The 17,155-nt window shown below is 46.0% G+C and overlaps 1 protein-coding gene across 1 annotated transcript in view; it reads left to right on the forward strand.

Moving 5' to 3' along the window:
• The first annotated feature begins 7,652 nt into the window (after positions 1-7,652).
• The window catches only part of LOC130366819 (caspase-7-like), a 30,592-nt gene continuing 21,089 nt past the window's right edge, over positions 7,653-17,155 (forward strand). Inside the window, exons 1-2 of the mRNA XM_056569189.1 lie at positions 7,653-7,741; positions 11,561-11,672. The gene's annotated coding sequence lies outside the window, so the exon portion shown is untranslated. The remainder of the gene's footprint in view (positions 7,742-11,560; positions 11,673-17,155) is intronic.

The following is a 17,155-nucleotide window of genomic DNA, read 5'->3' on the forward strand; positions in this document are numbered from 1 at the left end:
ATAGAATGCTGCAGTGAGATCGCGGGGGGTCCCAGCAGCGCCCCCCCCCCCCCCCCCCCCCGCAATCAGACATCTTATCCCCTATCCTTTGGATCGGGGAAAAGATGTTTTTGTCCGGAATACCCCTTTAAATCACTTTTCTACATTCACCTGTTTGTCCGGTACGGGCCTCGCAGTCCAGCGGTGCCTCATTCAGCTTCCTGGGGATGGGAACGCCACAGAGCCGTCAGCGTATCACCGGCCGCAGCGATGTCCCGCCTCGGCCGGTGATAGGACATCACTGCGGCCGGTGATACGCCGACGGCTCTGTGGCGTTCCCATCCCCAGGAAGCTGAATGAGGTTCGCACCGCTGGACCATGAGGCCGGTACGGGACAAACAGGTGAATGTAGAAAAGTGATTTTAAAGGGGTATTCCGGGCAAAAACATCTTATCCACGATCCAAAGGATAGGGGATAAGATGTCTGATCGCGGGGGGCCCGCTCTGTCTATTCAACTCCCTGGTGGATATTGACTAACGCTGTGTATCAGTGGTGAGATGGAAGATTTCTGCAGCCCTTGAGTGCAGCATCACTCACTGTAGGCCCCATTTCTATGTAATAGTATCTGTAGTAACTCCACACAGCACATTCATAGTTGGAAAATAAATCAATAACCATATTAAAATTGATGGAAAATATTAACAATTTAACCCTTTAACGACGCAGGACGTATATTTACGTCCTGCGCCGGCTCCCGTAATATGAAGCGGGGTCGCGCTGCGACCCCGCATCACATCGCGTCGGTCCCGGCGCTCATCAACGGCCGGGACCCGCGGCTAATAACACACATCGCCGATCGCGGCGATGTGCGGTATTAACCCTTTAGAAGCGGCGGTCAAAGCTGACCGCCGCTTCTAAAGCGAGAGTATCCCGGTTAGTCAGTCAGGCTGTTCGGGACCGCCGCGTTGAAATCGCGGCATCCCGAACAGCTTGCAGGACACCGGGAGGGCCCTTACCTGCCTCCTCGGTGTCCGATCAGCGAATGACTGCTCCGTGCCTGAGATCCAGGCAGGAGCAGTCAAGCGCCGATAACGCTGATCACAGGGGTGTTAATACACGCCAGTGATCAGGATGAGAGATCAGTGTGTGCAGTGTTATAGGTCCCTATGGGACCTATAACACTGCAAAAAAAATGTAAAAAAAAGTGTTAATAAAGGTAATTTAACCCCTTCCCTAATAAAAGTTAGAATAACCCCCCTTTTCCCATAAAAAAATAAAACAGTGTAAATAAAAATAAACATATGTGGTTTTGCTGCGTGCGTAAATGTCCGAACTATAAAAATATATTGTTAATTAAACTGCACAGTCAATGGCATACGCGCAAAAAAATTCCAAAGTCCAAAAAAGCGTATTTTGGTCACTTTTTATACCATTAAAAAATTAATAAAAAGTGATCAAAAAGTTCAATCTAAACAAAAATCGTACTGATAAAAACTTCAGATCACGGCGCAAAAAATTAGCCCTCATACCGCCCTGTACGTGGAAAAATAAAAAAGTTATAGGGGTCAGAAGATGACATTTTTAAATGTATACATTTTCCTGCATGTAGTTATGATTTTTTCCAGAAGTACTACAACATCAAACCTATATAAGTAGGGTATCATCTTAATTGTATGGACCTACAGAATAATTATAAGGTGTCATTTTTATCAAAATATGCACTGTGTAGAAACGGAAGCCCCCAAAAGTTACAAAATGGGGTTTTTTCTTCGATTTTGTAGCACAATGATTTTTTTTCCCATTTCGTTGTGAATTTTTGGGTAAAATGACTGATGTCACTGCAAAGTAGAATTGGTAACGCAAAAAATAAGCCATAATATGGATTTTTAGGTGGAAAATTGAAAGGGTTATGATTTTTAAAAGGTAAGGAGGAAAAAACGAAAGTGCAAAAACAGAAAAACCCTGAGTCCTTAAGGGGTTAAATTCCCAAAATGCTATATATTTTTTTTACAAGGTAAAAATAAGGTACAGCTCACTAATGGTTTTGTTCTTTCATTTATAATTCTACAATTAGAATGCCAGCCTGTGTCATAAAGGGATGCCCCACAACATGGCGTAAACTGAACCCATCTATTATATTACATACTTTTCCTAATAATGAAGGTCGCATTAGGAAATGGCTCCAGAACAGTGGTCAGTTTACAGCAAATATGGAACAGATGGTGCAGAAGGTTTTTCTTGGAAAAGCTAATGACACCTACAGAATGTGTTCGGTACATTTTGAGCAAGAGGCGTACACATTTATTAAGGATCGTCGTAAACTCCCGCCTGATGCAGAACCGGCCTGATGTATTTTTCCAAGTCTACCATCAACATCATGCCAAGCAAGTGGAACTTTGACCGCTACTACAGCAACTGTTTCTTTTACCACCTTGCCGACACCAGCAGTTGTTAGCACATGTTCTACCATAGGCGTGCGCACGGGGTGTTGTAGTTATAGCAGTAGATCGTGACCCCGGACCGGAGGACCGGTGGTCGGAACACTGAAGTGGGGCAGTACACAGACATACAGCCTCCAGCCATACACTGTATATGGCTGAAGGCTTTATGTCTGTGGGGAATATACTGCACCTAATGTGGGGGACTATACTGCACCTAATGTGGGGGACTATACTGCACCTAATGTGGGGGACTATACTGCACCTAATGTGGGGAACTATACTGCACCTAATGTGGGGAACTATACTGCACCTAATGTGGGGAACTATACTGCACCTAATGTGGGGAACTATACTGCACCTAATGTGGGGAGCTATACTGCACCTAATGTGGGGGAGCTATACTGCACCTAATGTGGGGGAGCTATACTGCACCTAATGTGGGGAGCTATACTGCACCTAATGTGGGGGACTATACTGCACCTAATGTGGGGAGCTATACTGCACCTAATGTGGGGGAACTATACTGCACCTAATGTGGGGGAACTATACTGCACCTAATGTGGGGGACTATACTGCACCTAATGTGGGGGAGCTATACTGCACCTAATGTGGGGGAGCTATACTGCACCTAATGTGGGGGACTATACTGCACCTAATGTGGGGAGCTATACTGCACCTAATGTGGGGAGCTATACTGCACCTAATGTGGGGGAACTATACTGCACCTAATGTGGGGGAACTATACTGCACCTAATGTGGGGGAACTGTACTGCACCTAATGTGGGGATACTGTACTGCACCTAATGTGGGGAACTATACTGCACCTAATGTGGGGAACTATACTGCACCTAATGTGGGGAACTATACTGCACCTAATGTGGGGAACTATACTGCACCTAATGTGGGGAACTATACTGCACCTAATGTGGGGGAACTGTACTGCACCTAATGTGGGGGAACTGTACTGCACCTAATGTGGGGGAACTGTACTGCACCTAATGTGGGGGAACTGTACTGCACCTAATGTGGGGGAACTGTACTGCACCTAATGTGGGGGAACTGTACTGCACCTAATGTGGGGGAACTATACTGCACCTAATGTGGGGGAACTATACTGCACCTAATGTGGGGGAACTATACTGCACCTAATGTGGGGGAACTATACTGCACCTAATGTGGGTGACTATACTGCACCTAATGTGGGGGGACTATACTGCACCTAATGTGGGGGAACTATACTGCACCTAATGTGGGGAACTATACTGCACCTAATGTGGGGGGACTGTACTGCACCTATTGTGGGGGGACTGTACTGCACCTATTGTGGGGGGACTGTACTGCACCTAATGTGGGGGGACTGTACTGCACCTAATGTGGGGGGACTGTACTGCACCTAATGTGGGGGAACTGTACTGCACATAATGTGGGGAACTATACTACACCTAATGTGTGGGAACTGTGCTGCACTTAATGTGGGGGAACTGTACTGGTGCAGTACAGTTCCCCCACATTAGGTGCAGTACAGTTCCCCCACATTAGGTGCAGTACAGTTCCCCCACATTAGGTGCAGTACAGTTCCCCCACATTAGGTGCAGTACAGTCCCCCCACATTAGGTGCAGTACAGTCCCCCCACATTAGGTGCAGTACAGTCCCCCCACAATAGGTGCAGTACATAACGTACTTAGCAAAGTTTGTTTAAATCCCGTTTTACTGAGGGACATTCGCCAACTATCACATTTCTGTCACACTGGGGAGCTTGAGATATACCATAGTGTCTGTCTCAAGTGACTCAATGATTGCAAGAACCCAGCTTGCAGCATTGGACCACAACAAAAATGTTGGCAGAATTCAAGCAACAGTAAAAAGGGAAACAACTGCAAGTCACCAGTTGGGAAGAGAACGCTACAAATATGTGTACTCTAAGGCGCGGAGAAATTGGATTGTCAAGGCTGTTTATGAACCCACCTCACAAGATTTTATGAAAGAGGTTCTAGACAATATTTTCAAAGTAGTAGTTGACTCAACTGTGAGTGACTGGGTATCTCAGAGGGAAGTTAATTCTACAAATATTGCCCCCGTTCCAAGACCGGATACCTCTGTTTTACTAGAGCAATACGAATCAAGATTTCAGCGATAATAAATTTAGAAATTTATTAGATTACCGTATATACTCGAGTATAAGCCGAGTTTTTCAGCACGATTTTTCGTGCTGAAAACACCCCCCTCGGCTTATACTCGAGTGAACTCTCCACCCGCAGTGGTCTTCAACCTGCGGACCTCCAGAGGTTTCAAAACTACAACTCCCAGCAAGCCCGGGCAGCCATCGGCTGTCCGGGCTTGCTGGGAGTTGTAGTTTTGAAACCTCTGGAGGTCCGCAGGTTGAAGACCACTGCGGCCTTCGACATCATCCAGCCCCCTCTCACCCCCTTTAGTTCTGTACTCACCTCCGCTCGGCGCTGGTCCGGTGCTGCAGGACTGTCCGGAGAGGAGGTGGTCCGGTGGGATAGTGGTTCCGGGCTGCTATCTTCACCGGGGAGGCCTCTTCTAAGCGCTTCGGGCCCGGCCCAAGAATAGTCACGTTGCCTTGACAACGACGCGGAGGTACGTTCATTGCTAACGTACTTCTGCGTTATTGTCAAGGCAACGCCTCTATTCCGGGCCGGAAGCGCGGAGAAGAGGCGCCCCCGGTGAAGATAGCAGCCCGGAACCACTATCTCACCGGACCACCTCCTCTCCGGACAGTCCTGCAGCACCGAACCAGCGCCGAGCGGAGGTGAGTACTGTACAGAGGGGGGTGAGAGGGGGCTGGATGATGTCGAAGGCCGCAGTGGTCTTCAACCTGCGGACCTCCGGAGGTTTCAAAACTACAACTCCCAGCAAGCCCGGACAGCCGATGGCTGCCCGGGCTTGCTGGGAGTTGTAGTTTTGAAACCTCTGGAGGTCCGCAGGTTGAAGACCACTGAGGGCGGATGATGAGAAGAGGATGATGAAGGGGGGGTGTGGGATGATGACAAGAGGATGATGAAGGGGGGGTGTGGGATGATGAAGGGGGGTGGGGATGATGACAAGGGGATGATGAAGGGGGGTGTGTGGGATGATGACAAGGGGATGATGAAGGGGGGTGTGTGGGATGATTACAAGGGGATGATGAAGGGGGGTGGGGATGATGACAAGGGGATGATGAAGGGGGGTGGGGATGATGACAAGGGGATGATGAAGGGGGGATGATGACAGGTGATGATGATGAGGGTCTGGATGATGACAGGCGGTGATGATGATGAGGATGTTAATGACGGGTCTGGATGATGACAGGCGGTGATGATGATGAGGATGTTAATGACGGGTCTGGATGATGACAGGGGGGGATGATGTATTTCCCACCCTAGGCTTATACTCGAGTCAATAACTTTTTTCCTGGGATTTTGGGTTGAAATTAGGGGTCTCGGCTTATACTCGGGTCGGCTTATACTCGAGTATATACGGTAACCTGTTTTTTTTGTTTTTTTTGTTCATATATTTGTGAGTGGTGAGTTGTTACAACATTTTTGTATTAAATTATTAGTTTTTTATTCATAATATGTGTATTCTTTGTATCAGCAATTACGGAAGTTAACAGACACATAAGGGATCTTCAATAAAAATAGAGAGAGAAAGAGAGAAAGAAAGAAAGAAAGAAAGAAAGAAAGAGAAATTGAGAGAGAATGAGAAAGAGAGGGGGGGGAGAGAAGGAGAGAGAGAGAGAGCGATCGCAACAGCTTGAGGCACACCGGTTGTAAAACACTTATCTATTGACATGTGGACCTACTCCAAATCCCAGTAAAAGAGAAAGCTGACCTGGCATGCCGGGATGTGTAGTCTTGCAACAGCTGGAAGCACCGCTGCAACTACAAGCATCCAGGAACAGCAGAAAGCTGACAGGGCATGCTGGGATGTGTAGTCTTGCAACAGCTGGAGGCCCCGCTGCAACTACAAGCATGCAGGAACTGCAAAAAGCTGACAGGGCATGCTGGCATGTGTAGTCTTGCTACAACTGGATGCACCGCTGCAACTACACGCATGCAGGAACAGCATAAAGCTGACAGGGCATGCTGGGATGTGTAGTCTTGCAACAGCTGGAGGCACTGCTGCAAATCCAAGCATGCACTTACAGCAGAAAGCTGTCAGGGCATGCTGAGATATGTAGTCTTGCAACAGCTGGAGGCACCGCTGCAACTACAAGCATGCAGGAACAGCAGAAAGCTGACAGGGCATGCTGGGATGTGTAGTCTTGCAACAGCTGGAGGCACCACTGCAAATCTAAGCATGCACGTAAAGCAGAAAGCTGTCAGGGCATGCTGGGATATGTAGTCTTGCAACAGCTGGAGGCACCGCTGCAAATCCAAGCATGCATGTACAGCAGAAAGCTGTCAGGGCATGCTGGGATGTGTAGTCTTGCAACAGCTGGAGTCACCTCTGCAACTCGAAGCATGCACATACAGCAGAAAGCTGACAGGGCATGCTGGGATTTGTAGTCTTGCACCAGCTGGAGACACCGCTGCAACTACAAGCATGCAGGAACAGCAGAAAGCTGACAGGACATGCTGGGATATGTAGTCTTGCAACAGCTGGAGGCACCGCTGCAAATCCAAGCATGCACGTACAGCAGATAGCTGTCAGGGCATGCTGGGATGTGTAGTCTTGCAACAGCTGGAGGCACCACTGCAACTCCAAGCATGCACGAACAGCAGAAAGCTGTCAGGGCATACTGGGATGTGTAGTCTTGCAACAGCTGGAGTCACCTCTGCAACTCGAAGCATGCACATACAGCAGAAAGCTGACAGGGCATGCTGGGATTTGTAGTCTTGCAACAGCTGGAGACACCACTAAAATTCCCAGCATGCCCGAACAGCATAAAAAATAACTGGGCATGTTTGGAGTTGTAGTTTTGAAAAAGATGGAGGGACCAATATCAGGACAGTTTTATAGACAAACAATTATGTTTTTTACCATTTTTACTTTCACTCTCCACTCTCCAGTGCTGACACTGCTGATTCTAGCTATGCAGACTGTCTGTCTACAGTGAGCACGGAGGCAGCTGCTTCATCACTGGACAGGAGCAGCATGGGGAGGGGGAGATGAGCAGAAGGGGAGGGAGATGGGGGCGTTACAATATTATAATTTGCTTGGGGGAGAGAACAGGGGGAGGGCAGCAGCTTACAGGAAGTAAGCACAAGGCATGATGGGAGATGTAGTTTTTCTTTTACTTGTCCTCAGTAATTCATGTGCTGATAGCGGGAGAACGGCTGGGCCAATTTTGACGGGGGAGACATTGTTGGAAAGGTCTTTAAAAGCATTGCAGATGTCCTTTAAGAATAATTATCTCTGAGAGAAATGCGTTGGAATAGGAGTATGAGACATATGTTTTCGGTGTGTTTTTTCCAACATTGTGTAATAATCACCTTTATATTCATTTTTGGGTTTATTTGTGTAGGGAGCCATATTGTATTCCTAACCCTGTCCCCTCCTTGTGACTTATTTCACTATGGTCACATCAATATAGGCTCCCTACGCAGACAGTTGTGTTTAAGCATTGTTTATCACATCACTGCGGTGTTCTGTCATGTATTTTGCTACAATTGTATATATGTGAATTGACATCCTTTTCATCTAAACTAGTAAGTTCTATTTTATATTTGTTAGCCTAATGGGTGTGTTTCTGTATATTTTGAGTGTTTAAAGTCCCCGCCTCACCCAGGGCAATAGTGTCAGTGGTAGTGTGGAAATACCTCAATCTTAAATATTTTTTCCATGAGAGTATTTCTTTATGTATGGAGGAAGTCTTGTCGTTTTTATCTGTTCCTGTGACTGGGGACGTTTTTCTTTTTCAACCTTGTCGGCCATCTTGTGATTGTGACGTCAGGAAGGCTGTGTCTGATGTGCACTGTCCAGTCCTCTTTTGCCCATGCTTAGCGCCGCCCATCTCCTTATTATACAAAGCTTAGTCAAGGGAAACTCCTTCTTGGGTGTCAGCCTGCTGATGTGCCCTTTTTTGTTAGAAACTCCAGAACCAATCACAGTGCGAGTTGGGTGCAGGTGCATTTCCATGCCACTGTTCCTGTGTGGTAAAGTGCTTAGTAAAGTGCTAGCGCATGCCCACTTTACTACGGACTTCACAGTGAGCGTAAGTCAAACTTACGTAGCGGCATGAGTGTAGTTTACTAGCATAGGCATTAGTAAACTTCATGCCCATGCACAGTTTCCTACGGACGTTGCAGTTAGTTTGCTAGCGTAGTTCATTTTGCAATGACAGTGGAGGAAGTGGTTAAGGGAGAGATTTATATTTCTAGCCTAATGAGCGTAGTGGGCGGAATAAAGAAAGAAAGAGGGCGTGGCCAGGGGGGACCATAGGAAAGGACAAAAAAATAAAACAGGGAATACAAAAAAGAAAAAAAGTACCCGAAAGGACATGCTGGGAACTGTAGTTTTAGCTACTCTGGCAACAGGAAGGAATGAACAGAAAACCACAGGCAGGACGCCAAGTCAAAAAGCGACAAACGAAGCTAGAAAGGGACGAAAACACCAAAACGTGCCATAATGTTTCACTTAAAAACACATTGCCAGTGGAGTAACCCTTTAACATTTTCCATAAAAACCTCAAAGGCAACTCAACCCTCCGTAGGTTGAGGACCAGGGTGGGTGAAGCAATATGCCGGGTAAATCCACCTTATTCTTAATTCTTCACCGTGTTCCACTCTTCCACCCCCTGCTTTGACTTCACAAGAAAACACTAAATTAACCTTAAGAGAACAAACCTCCAGACAGCAATTAAAAAACTTCAAAAATTTATAATTTTTTTATTTTTATTTTATATACATAAACAGGGGAGTACAGATTTCAGAACCTGTGGGGTTAAATGGTTCTGACAGGTCTCTCTGTCTTGTTTTGGTTTGGGCTATGCCCAGCTGCCTGGACTGGTCAACTGACAGAGCACCTGGTCTGGGCCTATTTAAGCTGGCAGTCTGCTCTCATTCCTCGCCTGCGAAAGAGCTCCTACTCCTAGCTAGCGTTTGCATTGTATCTTGAATTTCTGGCATATTTGACCCATTGGCTCTGCTCGCTGATTCTTCTCCTGTTTATGTGATTTGGCCTTTCTGTTATCTCTTGGTACTGACTCAGCTTCGGGACTGTGACTTATTGTGTGTGTATGTTTAGTTATTATTTCTGTTAGTGTGTTTGTTTCCATACAGTGTCCCGGGCCTCTGTCTGTATTATATTTTATTTTGTTGACGTTTGACTTCCTGCACGTATTCAGGCAGGGACTGTCACCGTGGTTGTGGACCAGTCGCCTAGGGCAGATACGTAAGTAGGCAGGGCAAGTGGGAGCGGGTGAGTTTAGGGCTTCACTCTTCCCTGCCCATACATGACAACAGGAAAGAAGAACACGAAAACGGCATACAAATGAATAAAAAACAAAAAAAGGGTGGCAGAGTGGTAAGCTGTCTTGTAGCGCTGGTAAGCTCCATGAAGTGCATTCATGGAAGGGAGGGGGGTGTCTTATAATGATGGGAGGAGGTCAGTACTGCTCCTTCCTCCATACAGTCCACCTATAACTCTCCCCTAAACCAATGAGCCCACTGCCTACCCCTAACTTATCCCACAGGGAATTAACCCCTTAATCCTACCTCTGCCCCCACACCTTCCTCTCTAACCCCTTACCGACAGTCTGTGACACCTAACCCCATTCGACTAAGTGTACCCAAACTTTATGTAGAGATACACCCTGTTGACAAGGGCAACAGTGACACCTAGTTATCCATTTGTGCATATATTTCAGGGAGAAATAACAGAGAAATTACACAGTTTAGAGTTCTAAGAAAAGATACTTCATAACTATTACTTGGTGAGAAACACAGATATTTAGTAAAGCAGATGTATCAGGAGCGCTCATGTTCCCCTGTATGAATGGAGCAATGCCCAGCTATCTTCAGTAGTGCCATAGACTTTCAATGGGACATCTGTTGGGACCCCCATTCTTGTGATCAATCAGGGCCCAGCAGGCATAGACTAAACCTGTGGATAGGTGATAAGGGATGTCACTATGTTCACAGGAATGTTGAAATTTGCCACCTGTTATGACCTAAACACTTCAGTGTTGTTTGTCATTCATTGCTTCAGTATGTGTTTGGCAAAATGGTGTCAGGGAAGTTCGCCCTTGCATGCCATGAGCCCATTGGGTAGTTAGCAGAGGTTACCTGTATCCCGTTGAACCTGTCAAATAAAGCTGTAAGTAAAGTGTTCCAAGTTTGCAAGCAAAGACTCTGTCTGTCAATGTAATTGCTGTGCCATCTCGACGGTAGGGTGGTCACCAGATGGCGCCTTGCAACACTACCAGTTGACCTATACATTGAGAGGGTAACTATAAGGCCACCAAGTGCATGCTGTAAAGAATATGAAATATTGTACTATAATAAAACATGCATCTTCTCAAATTTATTTCAATATCGAATTTAATAAATAATATTAAAGGGGTTATCCAGGAAAAAACTTTTTTTTATATATCAACTGGCTCAAGAAAGTTAAACAGATTTGTAAATTACTTCTATTAAAAAATCTTAATCCTTTCAGTACTTATGAGCTTCTGAAGTTAAGGTTGTTCTTTTCTGTCTAAGTGCTCTCTGATGACACGTGTCTCGGGAACCGCCCAGTTTAGAAGCAAATCCCCATAGCAAACCTCTTCTAAACTGGGCGGTTCCCGAGACACGTGTCATCAGAGAGCACTTAGACAGAAAAAAACAACCTTAACTTCAGAAGCTCATAAGTACTGAAAGGATTAAGATTTTTTAATAGAAGTAATTTACAAATCTGTTTAACTTTCTGGAGCCAGTTGATTTATAATTTTTTTCCCCCTTGATAACCCCTTTAATATATATGGCAAACACAATGCAGAATTTCTATAACCATGTGATATTTGAAAGCATGACACTACAATTCGTGATATTTGCATCACTGAAGTTAACGCCTAAATGCTAAAAAGATCAATTGTACTGGGTTCTGGAAGACTAGTGAAGCGTGCAGTGCCTCGGGACACCTCTGATTTTAATGTTAAGCGAATGCTCAGAAAAATTTATATAATGCAGAAATGCTGATCTTGTCATTTAGATTGAAGCTTTGCTTGGTTGGACATGTAAGAGGGGTGGACTGTGCATTCACCTTTGGAAGAACTGCAAACCTGGTTAATGAGGTGTCCCAGTATCGGAGTGCGTGCTGTCAGGTAAACATTGCTTTAGGTGCCTGTGATGGGCCCTGTTGCTCAGGTGATGCTTTAATATGTGTTATGATCTTTGTCTGTTAATTTATGTTTCACACTGTGTCTTTAAGAAATGTGTGGTCAGGGTGTGATGCAGGGCAGATGGAATTACCTTAGGGGCAGATGGCATCAACCCCTTGTGTTCGTGATGACAGGGTGTGGTTTAACCTCTTCACCACCCGAAGGTAGGCCACTGGATCCTGGGCTAGGCACGGGGGCAAATAATGACAAGTTAAGGAACAACGGCAGCTTTACTAAGTCAGACAGATGTAACAGTCTATACAGCTTGGCTAGGCCCAACTTGGACTGACTTGGGCTAGGCCCAACTTGGACTGACTTGACTGAGACTGACTGTACCGTTTGTAGCTTACCAGGTTTTGAATTGGACCTGGGGGGTAGTGGACTTGTGGATCCGTGGCTGTGTGGTAGACTTTAGGCCTCTTCTGGACTCCAGACACTCTCTGACAGGACTTGACCTCACTGCAAGTCAGCTAAGCAAAAAGAGAGAGAGTAGAGGCTCCACCCAGGGCTTATATGGGGGAGAATCTGAGGGGTCCCATAGGTCACCCTGTAGGTAACATGTCACTGGTACCTCACTGGGTTACAATCACATGACAACAGGTCTTAAAGGCATAGCACATTTTATATGCAATACACTATACAACACAGGCACTTAAGAACATACATAGGGTACAGGTGCAGGGGGGGCCCAGGGGTCACTTTATGGAGGCTGCCTGACAGGGCAGCAAGGTTAGAGGGATGCAGCTCCTGTACTGGACCACCACAAATGTACAGGATATCTGTGAGGAGGTATGATGCAGAGTACCCATGTGACCCTGATTGCCTAATGGGAGGCCCCCCTAGCTAGGCCATGTGTAGAGGTGAGGAGCTATTCAGTTTAGTTCTAGTTTAGACTCAGTCCAAGTTGTGCTGAGTCAGTGCTCTCTCCCAGAGAGTGTATGTTCAGTGCAGAGCTCAGTGTGAGCTGCAGTGTGGAGAAGAGACAGCAGGAGTGTGGGCTGATTTAAGGGAAGCCTAAAATAAATCTTCAAGCAAGCGGCCGCACCATTCTGCAAGTGTTCCCTGCCCAGGAGGATTCAGAAATTCCTAATTGTGAGCATAATACCTGGTGAGTTGACGAGCCACACAGAGGTAGTTCATACCCTGGTGGCGTGGCGTTAATTGGACACTATCAGAACCCTAGTCAGTGTGGAAGACCTCAGTCTAAAGTCCCAAGCACAATACTACAAGTCACAGAAAGTCTACAGGGCTCCCAAGGGTTACACTGCATCTCCTCTACTCTAATCTGTGCTGTGAGGATTGTAACATCTACTCCTGCCTCAGTAAAGACAGTTATCCATAACCTGGAATCGGTGTATTTCGTATCCTGCGCCTGGCCCAGGAGAAGCTGTCCTATCCTCAGACTGTGTAGGTTAATGGTGCCCTGGCGTCACGATCATACCCATACATCCTGCACACAGTACCCACAAATTGGGTGCCACATCAATAGGCGCCTGTCCTTTTAAATGGAGATTTTGCATCTTAGGGCCTGCTCAGAAGCTTATTTTGTTCTTGCTATGTACATGTACATGTATGTGTGGTGTCGGACGGGGTAATGTGTAATTAACCTTATCGTGACGCCAGGGCATGGTTGAACTATACACCACCTGAGGTAGGCCAGCTTCAACTGTGCCAGGCACGGGGCAAATAATCACTCGGACACAAGGTTATGGTTAATTGGCTTGCTTTACTGAGGTTGGAAAGATGGTACAATCCTTTACAACTCTGTTTAGCGTAAAAGAGATGCAGGGTGAACTTAGGGAAGCTTATCGGCTTGCTGGGACTTATAGTTGATTATGCTGTATATAATTGACTTGACTGGTATGCAGCCCACGCTATACTTTAGGGACTTGGACTTGACTAACTTGACTGAAATAAACCCTGAGACTGTAGGCTTACCGCAAGGCTTTGACTTTCACCTGGGCAGTGGGGTTAACTTGTAGTTGGAGCGTGGTTGCTGGATAAGGCCTCAGGCCTCCTTTCTGATCCACCTCCCAGACAGACTTTACTCCTCACCAAACTGTACCTCAGCATGCACAGAACTGAACTATGGCCTCACTATATATGGGAGGAATTTAGAGAGATCCCGTTGGCCGGATAAGTCACCTGATTCATCTTTGCATACTCCCCTTAACAACAAGGTCCTTGAAAACAGGTTTCTTAAGGTAATAAGTGCATAGAAAGTACAATACATTAACCCTTATGTAACATTACATTATTTAGTGCATTATGGAGAGTCCTGAGGAGAGTGGTCCCAAGACAGACATTGAAGCAGCATCTGCCACACAGGATGGACAGGAGTACAGAAGAACACATGATTCTGTACTGTGTCACCACATATGTATTCTGTTGCACTCTTTATATGTTATTTTTGCTTTGCTGGACTACATGATGGCAGGCCCGAATACCGAACAGCACTGCCATATTGAATTGTTGCTGTCAACGAAAATGAGTCTTCTGGGCTGACAGACAAAGGGGAATCTAAATAGGCCACGGAAGAGCCTAGTGCTAATGGGAGGACATGAGGGGTACACTGTGCCACCATGCTAAGAAGAGCCTTGGAGATGTATTAAAAGGTTGAGAATTGGCACCAATTGGGGAGTCTGTGGACAGCCCTTGAGATGTGCCAATGTGATGTGCTGTTAGCCTGCGCTATGTGAAGCAAAGCGCTGAAGGCCTGAACATGAGGCCGCAAGCTCAGAGGTTGGAGGACTGGAAACTCTTAACATAGACCATGTGAAGCCTTACAAGAGAGTCACTTCTTGTGTTTTGCTATGCAAGGTCTGGGTGTCACAGAGTAGCTTGTGAAGTCTGTTGACAGCTACTATTCTGGGGCTCGTAGGGTCTGAAACGGTATAGGCTGAACGTATCACCAGGAGTAGTCAGCTCTGGGGACCTGCTGTGACTGTGGAGAGAAGTAGGGCGAGTTGTGCTCACACCTAAGAAAGGGTGTAGTTAGGTCCTGTTAAGGGACAAAGGGCAAAACCCTAGTCCAAGTGGGCCAGGTGGACATTCTTAGGAAGGATCAATAAAGCATCACAGGGCGGCACCATAGCAAATACTTTACAATGAAAATTGTCATGTTTTGTCAATATTAAGGTGTTGCTTACATCTGCATTGGAGAATCTGCCACAGATTTGATGATATTTGACAAGAAGCATTAAACGTGTTCATCCTGTCAACACAAATTATAAGTCAATATATGTGTGCTTCATGTTGTATCCAACACTCGTTTATTTTTAGTTTTTTTTTTCTGTTTCAGGATTATCCAGGATTAGGAAAAACATAGCCACTTTTGTCCATGTAACAGCGCCACATTTTTTTCAGTTGATTGGTATGCAGCCCACGCTATACTTTAGGGGCTTTTCTTTCCAGAAAATTCACATGATTTTCAGAGTGGTTTTCAGAAAAGACGAGTGATTTAGGATGAAATGTAGTGAATACGCCTCCTTTCCCGAAAACCACGCCCATTTTGTAGGGGTTCAAACGGGCAGATTTTTTTTGCAGGTTTCCCTCTGCGTATTTGAAAGGGGACTGGCTCTTCTCGGCTGTCCGCAGCAGATTTTACGCTGCGTCCCTACTGACTTCAATGGGGTTTGCGGCGGATTTTCCACAGCGTAAATTCCGCCACGGAAGATCTGCTGTGGACAGCCGAGAAGAGCCCGCCCCCTTTCAAATACGCAGCGGGAAACCCGCAAAAAAAATCCGCCGGTGTGAACGTACCCTTAGTGTGAGTGAAACACTGAGTTTGTTACCTAACTCAGTGTTTTGCAACCAGTGTGCCTCCAGCTGTTGCAAACTACAACTCCCAGCATGCACTGATAAACTGTACATGCTGGGGTTGCAGTTTTGCAACAGCTGGAGGCACACTGGTTGGCAAAACACTGAGTTAAGTAGCAAACTCAGTGTTTTGCAACCAATGTGCCTCCAGCTGTTGCATAACTTCAAGTCCCAGCATGTATGGTCTGTCAGTGCATGCTGGGAGTTGTAGTTTTGCAACAGCTGAAGGTTTATCTCTCCCCCCCCCCCCCCCCCATGTGAATGTACAGGCTACATTCACACGGGCGGGTTTACAGCGCGTTTTCTGCTGCAAGTTTGAGATGCGGCAAATTTCCCGCCGCAGCTCAAACTCCCAGCGGAAACTCGCTGTAAACCCCCGCCCGTGTGAATGTACCCTAAAAACACTACACTACACTACACTACACTTACACAAAATAAAAAGTAAAACGCTACATATACACACCCCTTACACAGTCCCGTCCCCCCCCCTTGTACAGCACTGTTTCCAAAATGGAGCCTTCAGCTGTTGAAAAACAACAACTTCCAGTATTGCTTAACAGCCACTGACTGTCAAGGCATGCTGGGAGTTTTGCAACTGCTGGAGACACCCTGTTTGGGAAACACTGACGTAGGGAATTTTGGTGGCGGAAGCAAATCCCCAATGTAGGCCTCAAATGCACATGGCGCTCTCGCACTTTGGAGCCCTGTCATGTTTCAAGGCAATAGTTTAGGCCCACATATGGGGTATTTCCGTACTCGAGAGAAATTGCACTACAAATTTTTCTCCTTTTACCCCTTATGAAAAGGTAAAGTTAGGGTCTACACCAGCATGTTAGTGTAAATGTTTTTTATTTATTACACTAACATGCTGGTGTTGCCTCATACTTTTAATTTTCACAAGCGGTAAAAGGAAAAAAAAGACCTCCAAAATTCATAACGTAATTTCTCCTGAGTAAGGAAATACCCCATATGTGGACGCAAAGTGCTCTGTGGATGCATCACAAGGCTCAGGAGTGAGAGCGCACTATGTACATTTGAGGTCTAAATTGGTGATTTGCACAGGGGTGGCTGATTTTACAGCGGTTCTGACATAAACGCAAAACAATAAATGCCCACATGTGACCCCATTTTGGAAACTACACCCCTCATGGAACGTAACAAGGGGTATAGTGAGCCTTAACACCCCACAGGTGTTTGATGAATTTTTGTTAAAATTGGATGTAAAAATGAAAAAAATAATTTTTTAAGTATGTTGTACCCTACGTTTTTCATTTTCATAAGGGAAAATAGGAAAAAAGCCCCCCAAATTCATAGCCCCATTTCTTCCGAGTATGGAAATACCCCATATGTGGATGTAAAGTGCTCTGCGGGTGAACTACAATGCTCAGAAGAGAAGGAGCTCCATTGGGCTTTTGGAGAGAGAATGTGTCCGAAATTGAAGGCCATGTGTGTTTACAAATCCCCCATGGTGCCAGAACAGTGGATCCCCCCCCACATGTGACCCCATTTTGGCCCCACATGGAATGTAATAAGGGGTACAGTGAGCATTTACACGCAACAAGTGCACCCACAGAGCACATGACATCAGCATATGAGGTATTTCCTTA

This window comes from Hyla sarda, chromosome 4, assembly GCF_029499605.1.
Source record: "Hyla sarda isolate aHylSar1 chromosome 4, aHylSar1.hap1, whole genome shotgun sequence".
Lineage (NCBI taxonomy): Eukaryota > Metazoa > Chordata > Amphibia > Anura > Hylidae > Hyla > Hyla sarda.